Below are 8,670 nucleotides of genomic sequence, written 5' to 3' on the forward strand. Positions count from 1 at the left end.
AAGCAGAAGAGTGCTGTACCTGAAGGAAGACAATGAAAAATGAGAACTATAAGCAGCTTTTTTTCTTTTGACATTTATCATTGGTGACCCAGCATACTGGGCATGTACAGTCTGAAAATGTGGAATTTGCATCACCTCCTGCTTGCTGAGAGAGCCAGAATGTTAGTTACATTTACTTCTGTTGCCATGCTACTGAAAAAAGTGTGGGTTCCCTTTTTCCTACAGGATAAAATTTTCATATATAGAAATTTTCACAACCTGCCTCTGTCATTTTTCCCCCTTCCCGTTTAGTCACACGGAATTACTCGACATTTTCAAGTTATGGTACCATTTTGTCTTATTTTTGTACTTAGTATGCTCTTTCTTTCATTAGCCACTTTATAGATTCCCACTCATTCTTCAAGAACCCCTTAGGTGCCTCCTGAATTTCTCAAACCAACGTAGCTCTCCCCTCCTTGTGTTGACTCATTTGGTTGCTTATTTCCCAAACTAGACCTTGAGCTTGCTTGGGCATAGGCCGTGTCTGTATGTTTGACACGTGCAATCATGTAAAGACTTAATAAATGTTTAGGGAATTGAGTTGCAATTGTTATATCTTGAGCAATGAGAATTTAAGATTTGAATCCAGGAGAGATGACTTGGATCAAACTAGATGTCAAGTAATCTGTACTTTGAATGTCAGTAAGTGGCTGATGACCAGCCCTGGGGAATAATTACAATTTGGTGTGAAACAAACCATTTGAGGTGTGGAGGATGAATTGCTCAGTTGACATTTGGAGAGGGGAGGGTAAGGTATGAGTTATGTGAAATAGATTTTCTGGTGTTTGATTTACTTAGATTATTCATTCTTTTTAAATCATTTGTCGCATAGGGTAGACAGTGGCTGTAACTGATAGCCATGGAGGCTTTGGACTTGTGAACATCTGACATTACCTCCTTTTAAGGGCAGTGCCTTCTGACAGACCTGGGCTGAAATCCCAGTGCTGCCATTTATTAGATTTGTGTTTTGAGTTGAACTCCTTAATTGATCTGAGGCTGTTTCCTCATCTGTAAAATGAAAATAATAATAGCCTCTGTCAACTTTTGTGGTAGTGGAGAGAGATGTATGGGAAGTGTGTTGCACAGTGCCTGGTGGTATACAACAGAGGCTTGATAAATGGTACCTGGGACCAATTAAAGATTTTTTTTGGCTTGTTTCTTTTTTGTGTATTGTTTTCTTGTAGAGATGGAGTCTCATAGTGTTGCCCAGGCTGGTCTTGAGCTCCTGGGCCCAAGTGATCATCCTGCCTTAAGCCTTCCAAAGTATTGGGATTACAGGTGTAAACCTCTGTGCCCCCCTCCTTCCCCCCCACCCCCAATTTTAAATTTGTTTTTAGAGATGGTATCTTGCTATGTTGCCCAGGCTGGTCTCAAACTCCTGGCCTTAAAGCTATCCTCCTGCCTTGACCTCCCAAAATGCTGAGATTACAGAGCAATTAAAGATAAACTTTGACTCTTTTTTTCCCTGAGAGTTCTGAAAGGCAGAGGGTAAATACAATTGTGTATATAGAGAAAATGCTTTAGAGTTTGGTGTTTTTTTTTTTTATATATTGTCTGTAGTTGTATGAGGTTCACCTTGCCTCTGTAACAATATATATCACTTCCATGGGATTCAGTGCTTCAGGAAGTTACAGAGGGAGATTGGGAGCTAATGCGCCAAACCCAGCAGTGAGTATGTGTAATATCAAACCCCTGTTGGTTTCTTTTTTTAACTACAAAGCAGCAGATCTTGCCGCTGTGATAGAATTTGATTTTCACTGGCTTGGGATAAATTCCTGGTGATGCTGATAGTTTATTACCCAACATAGGTCTAGAATTTATACTTGCAGAAGTGTTTTCATATTTGTAGAATAGATTTGTTTGGCTCTGAGATTTGTTTGTTTTTTGTGATTTTTGAGAAGGAGTCTCGCTCTGTCACCCAGGCTGGAGTGCAGTGGTGCAATCTCGGTTACTGCAACTTCAGCCTCCCGAGTAGGTGGGATTATAGGCCTGTGCCAGCAAACCCAGCTTATATATACACTTTTTTTTTTTTTTTTTTTTTTTTTTAAGTAGAGATGGGGTTTCACCATGTTGGCCAAGCTGGTCTCAACTTCTGGTCTCATGTCATCTGCTCTCCTGGGCCTCCCAAAGTGCTGGGATTACAGGCATGAGCCACCATACCCAGTGGCTCTGTGGTTTTTAAATGGTAACACTTATGTAAACAAACGCTGGTTTCTTTCTAACTTATGACTGGTCTAGAAGAATGTGTTACTTTTTCATAATCTATAGGTAGAGAAATAGAAGAAGAGAACTTCTTTTCAAAGAGGCAAACTCAGGGGCTCTGAATGCCTTAAGGCTGCTATCTGGAGTCTTATTTGAAATCATTAATATCTTTTTTGGGGTGGATGGAGAAAGGAGAGGTCTTAGTCAATGGGTACAAAGTTTTGGTTAGGAGGAATAAGTTCTAGTGATCTCTTGCACAGCATACTGACTACAGTTAATAATAATGTATTGTATATTTCAAAATTGCCAAAAGACTAGGTTTTAAATGTTTTCATCACAAAGAAATAAGAATATGATGTGGTAGATATGTTAAGTAGCCAGATTTAATGATTCTGCAATGTATGCATATATGGTGTCACAAATTTATTTGTTAATTACAAGTAAGACTGTTGCCCTTCCTGTGATGATGAACAAAGGGGTCACTTAGTGTGGTGTGAATGTGTTCAATTAGGCTGCTCCCTCCTGTCACCAAACTGGAATCGTTATGTTGAGAGCCTGAGACTTTAGCCTGGAGGAGAGAGTGGGTTTGGTAATTTTGGAACCTAGTGAACTTTAAGAGTAGGGCATTAGTAAATTTCAAGTATATTCTATAGGATTGCTAATTATAGTCAACTTGCTCTATATTAGATCTCCAGAATTAATTTATTTCTATGCCACTTTTCGATTTCTGATTTCAGTCCCAGGAAAAACCACCCATTTTTGTGCTGGCTACTCTGCCGACTATTTTCTCTGCCTTAGAGGTTATTTTGATAAACCTTCACTGCATCACGGACTTAGCAGGATAAAAGGCAGAGAGTAATGGTACATTTGTCAAAATAAGACGAAGCGGATCTAGTTTTCTTTGGCAAAGATCAACTTTGGAAAGTGTTGTATTGTGAAATGCAGAGTTAAATATAACTATCTCAGCCTTGATGTGTCCTTTTTTAATGTTCAGCATCTAAGCGCAAGTTAATTAATGATGGATATCCCACAGTGACTTTTTCTCAAGCCCAGCAATTTCATATATACCCTAGTATATAAAAGCAAACAACTTAATTAAGTTACTCTTCATCCATAATTATCTTGAAATTAACTACTTACAATGTCCAGAAGTTTACACTACAAACATGTTTAAAAATCTGTTCAGAGTAAAAGGGACTATATGATTGATTACCTTCATTCCTTTATTACCCACTTAGCTATTAATATGAAAGGTAGCCACTCCCATCATACTCTTTGTCTGCTTAAAATTAGTATTATATTAATTTCTGCAAACATTCAAGAAAAGGGCTTTCTGTTACTTTTTCATTGAGTCCTTGCCCTGTGCCAGGCATTGGGTCCACAGTAGTGGACAGAGCAGTTTTGGCTGCTGTCCTCAATGAGGTTAGAGTCTCTTTGGAAGTTACAGATAGGTCATATTAGTCTGGTAGGGCTGCCGTAATAGAATACTGGGTGGTTTAAACAACAGAAATTCATTTTCTCATAGTTTAGCAGCCTGGAAGCCCAAGAGATCAAGGTATTATCAGGTTTAGTTACTCCCAGGGCCGCTCTGCTTGGCTTGTAGATGTGTCCTCACACTGCCTTTCCTTTGTGTTCATGCATCTCTGGTGTCTCTCTCTCTCTCTCTCTCTCTTTTTTTTTTTTTTTGAGATGAAGTTTGGCTCTTGATGCCCAGGCTGGAGTGCAATGACGGTGATCTCAGCTCATTGAAATCTTTGCCTCCCGAGTTCAAGCAATTCTCCTGCCTCAGCCTCCCATGGAGCAGAGATTACGTGCATCCGCCACCAAGCCCAGTTAATTTTTTTGGCCGGCGGTGGTGGGGGGGTTTCACCTTGTTGGCCAGGCTGGTCTCAAGCTTCTGACCTCAGGTGATCTGCCTGCCTCGGCCTCCCAAAGTGCTGGCATTAGAGGCGTGAGCCACCATGCTCATCCTCCTTCTCTTCTTATAAGGACATCAGTCATATTGGTTAGGCTCCTACCTATATGACCTCATTGAACCATAATTATGTCCTTAAAGGCCCTATCTCCAAATATAACCACATTAGGGGTTACATTCGGTCCATGACACATTAATAACCATTGACATGGGTGGGGGAGTGGCCACCTGTATGTTTATGCTCCTCACCCAGAGCTGACTTACTGGAGACAAGGACTAGGTTTAGGATGGGAATTGACATAACTGTAGGAGTTGGCAAGGCATAGAGGGAGGGGAGAAGTATCCTGGGCTGTATATGTTAGAAGATCTGGAAGACACAAGGCTGTGGTGGTGGATACCTTAGTGTGCCTAGATTTAGAAATACCTTGCTCTGCTTGGTGCAGTGGCTCGTGCCTGTAATCCCAGCATTTTGGGAGATCACGGCGGGATGATCACTTGAGGCCAAGAATTCAAGACCAGTCTGGGCAACACAGTGAGACTCCATTTCTACAGAAATTTTAAAAAATTATCTGGGCGTGATGGCTGGCACCTGTAGTCATAGCTACTCAGGAGGCTAAGGTAGGAGGACTGCTTGAGTCCAGGAGTTCAAGGTTGCAGTGAGCTGTGACCACACCATCGCACTCCAACCTAAGCAACAGAGTGAGACCCTGTTTCTTTAAAAAATAAAACAATAAAAAGATCTTGCTTTTTGTGGGTCTTGAGTTGACATTGAATATATGGACGTGTGAATCATATGTAGTCCTAAGCTGTGTCAAGCCTGTATCTATCAAGTCACTATAGAACTTAGTCGTACCTTGTTTTTGGATTTGTGAAAGGTCCTTAAGGTTAAAATGGAATGAAATGCAGTCACCTTTTACCTGTGGAGAGTCAGGGTTACAGAATGGGCTTGGCTGCCCTCTGATAGGACCCTGGGTCCTCCTCCCCATACACATGTGTTGCTTATGCACAACTGCAGGTGCTGCCTCTGCAGACAGTGTGCTCAGCTGCGAGTGCAGAGGAGAGACAGGTTTGCCCAAATGAGAAGCAGGGGGATAAAGAAGGAGAAAAGCCCACCCACATGCCTCACCCAGAGACAACCGCTGTTAGCCTTTTGATGTATTTCTTTCATATGACTTTATTTTCATCGTACAAAGTTGAGATCATCCTGTATGGTCATTCATCTCGCTTTCTTACTTAAACCTTTCCTGCTAAATATAACTTTGAATGCTTGTTTTTTAAATGTTCTTTTCAGAGGGAATTTATTTAATAGTTTTTTATTTTTAGTTGTTTAAGCCTGTTTTTCTCTCTGTTTTCCATTAGATAATTGTGACTAACATCTCTTAGCACCGTTTTTCTTAGATTCCAGATTATATCCTTAAATTAACCTTATAAACAAAGTTTACTTTAAAGCCTTTCAATACATATAATCAAATTGCTATACAAAAGGGCCGAACTAGTGTATTGCCCCAACAGCTGTATATACTCTTGGGAAGACGGAAGGTTTTCATAGGCAACGTATCATAGGTCATCATAGGGTATTTTATTGTTTGATCTTGCCTTGACGGACTACATGTGAGGATGAACCTTTTCTAATATTAACAAATCATTTATGTTTCCTCTTTTGTGAATTAGCCTTTGATGCCCTTTGACCAGTCTTTCTGTTGGCACACAGTGCTTTGAGTAAAACAAAAAGTTTCAGGGGAATGAGAGTTCTCTCTTCCCTCCTTGAACTGATAGTGATGAATGTCAGAGGAGCGTGTGCCTGTTTCTGTTTCGTCAAGAGTAATTGCACTGAGAGTACATTTTTAAAAATGTGAGTGAGAAATTATAATGGTGTTGAGAAATGAGTTTATAACTAATTTGTGATTCAGCTAATATTTACAGTGTGTTTGCTATATGCCAGCTACTGTGCTAGCAGATTTCATAAAAATGTTTCTTATTAGTCCTCATGACAGTTCTTTGAGGATGTTTTACAACCTTTTTACATATGTAAAAACTGAGATTTAGACAAATCAAACTGGAATTTGAACCAGGTCTCCTGATACACCCAGGCTGAGGCCCCTCCCTCTGAACCATTGAACCTTGATGTGTATTTTCCTGCAAGTCTCTAGTCATTTTGTGTTGGCCCCTGGAATTGTGCACAGTATTTTGCAGCTCCTGAAGAAGGTTGTAAAGAGATGAGCACACTTTCCATCCGTGAAAATGATCGTGGGGATCACTTTTAGGTAAGGACGGACTGGAGACATTGGGCTCCCTCCATCTGGAAAGAAGAAAGTTGAAAGGAGATAGACAGGAAGTTTAAACCCATAAAAATTAAATATAGGTTTATCCAGTTTTTCCCTAAATGCCTGAATGTAGATGCAACTAGAATCATAAAGAAGGATTTTTAGGACAAAATGTTGCATAATCATTTTGAATTTTGTTACCCTGAATATCTTAACAGCCGAAATGTAAATGGTTCAGACACACCCCTGGATAAAGGAATATAGAATTCAGAGAAGCAGTGTAGTTGGAGAGAGGACTTCACACTTTTAAGTTTGAAATTGTGGACTGGGGACCAGAATACCGTCCCCAGCAGAACATTGTATATGCCCATCAGGGAAGGCATGGCCTCTGGTGTGCACGGGAAGTGTGTGTGTGTGCCATCATCTCCCCAGTAGATGATTCTTCATGGGGTAAAGCAGGGACTCATTAGGTTTTGTGACCTTTCATGTTTGAGGACACACTGTGAATTTGCTCAAAATCGGCCCTTTTCACTTCTGTTTGCCTGTTATATCATCAGATTGGTTAAGAGAAAAGAGATTCCATTATCTCTCTTCAGGGTTACTTTTGAATCTATGGGATATTTATTTATTTGTATATTTAGAGATGGAGTTTTGCTCTTGTTGCCCAGGCTGGAGTGCAGTGGTGCCATCTCAGCTCACTGCAACCTCTGCTTCTCGGGTTTAGGTGATTTACCTGCCTCAGGCTCCCAGGAAGCTGGGATTACAGGTGTCTGCCACCATATCCAGCTAATTTTTGTGTTTTTAGTAGAGACGGGGTTTCCCCATTTTGGCCAGGCTGGTCTTAAACTCCTTACCTCAGGTGATCTGCCCTTCTGGGCCAGGTGCTGGGATTACAGCTGTGAGCCACCATGCCTGGTGTGATTTTGAAAACAATATGGTCACTTAATGACTTACAACACATTCTCATGAATCCTAATAACAGAAATTCTGGGTTCTGTGTTAATACGGGACTTCCTTTTGTGAAATTTGTAATACATTCGGGAGGAATGTGTAACAAATAGGATTCTACTTTTTAGGGGCATTTGGAGCACTGTATTGTCCTTGGGTAATATTTAATGTGGATGATGCTACATGGCCTCTGAGAATATCCCTAGGCCCCCGATCCTTTAAGGGGGAAAATCAGCCTTTACTTTTTGATTATGTAATTGTGATTAGAATAGCCTCTGGGACATAAATTCCAAATTATATCTGTATTGTTTTTCTCTAATTAAGAACACTTTTGGTTTCAAATCATATTGGCAGCAAATTAAAGAAGCTTCATGTATTTGGTAAATGTTAATGATGGAATGTAAAGGTAAATTTTAACATTTTAAGTACAAAATTCATGTAAAACAAAAGTTGATTATACATTGGTTTTAAAATGAGCACTGCTTCAGAGTCAGGACATCCTTCGTAAAGTCACAAGTGTTGTGGCCTTGTGCATTTCTTTTGGCTTCTTTTTGCTTTCATTTTCTCATCTGCAAAATTGAAATTGTTAGTTGAAATTGTCTATAAAGTATCTTGTAGAGCCAAACATATCGGATTCTCTAATATTAGTATCTCTAAGAGAGTTTCTCTAAGTCCAGGCAGTACAGTTTGCTTGTTGGTTATAGAGTGATAGTATTTTGCAATCAGGAAGCTTGGATAGATGAGAAACCACACATATGACATAAAATGGTTCCTCAACAGAAAGTCTGTGTGGCTCAAATTGGGGAAACAAACTTATAAATGTCTTTTGACAAAAGATGTGTCACCACACAACTTAGGAAAGAACTCTGAGCATTGTTTTTTGTGGACTTGGGACAATTTCCAAAAACTTTTTTTTTTCAATATTTTTCATTCCAACTTACTAAAAAAATAAAAAAACTTTTTGGGCTGGGCACAGTGGCTTATACCTGTAATCCAGCACTTTGGGAGGCAGAGGCCAGCAGATCACCAGAGGTCAGGAGTTTGAGACCAGCCTGGCCAACATAGTGAAACCCTGTCTCTACTAAAAATACAAAAATGAGCCAGGCATGGTGATATACACCTGTATTCCCAGCTACATGGGAGTCTGAGGCAGGAGAATCACTTGAACCTGGGAGGCAGAGGCTACCCTCTAGCCTGTGTGATGGAGCAGGACTCAGTCTCAGAAAAAAAAAAAAAAAAAAAAACCACCACCACAACTCTTTTTGAAGATCACAAGCTTCAGAAAGAAATACTGCATCCTCG

General features: G+C 40.1%; 1 protein-coding gene across 10 annotated transcripts in view; it reads left to right on the top strand.

The window, feature by feature from the left end:
- Positions 1-8,670, top strand: part of TEAD1 (TEA domain transcription factor 1) — a 273,107-nt gene that overhangs the window by 161,171 nt on the left and 103,266 nt on the right. The gene's annotated exons all lie outside the window — the stretch shown is intronic.

Source organism: Sapajus apella, unplaced genomic scaffold (genome assembly GCF_009761245.1).
Source record: "Sapajus apella isolate SASKATOON/1434 unplaced genomic scaffold, GSC_monkey_1.0 scaffold47, whole genome shotgun sequence".
Taxonomy (NCBI): domain Eukaryota; kingdom Metazoa; phylum Chordata; class Mammalia; order Primates; family Cebidae; genus Sapajus; species Sapajus apella.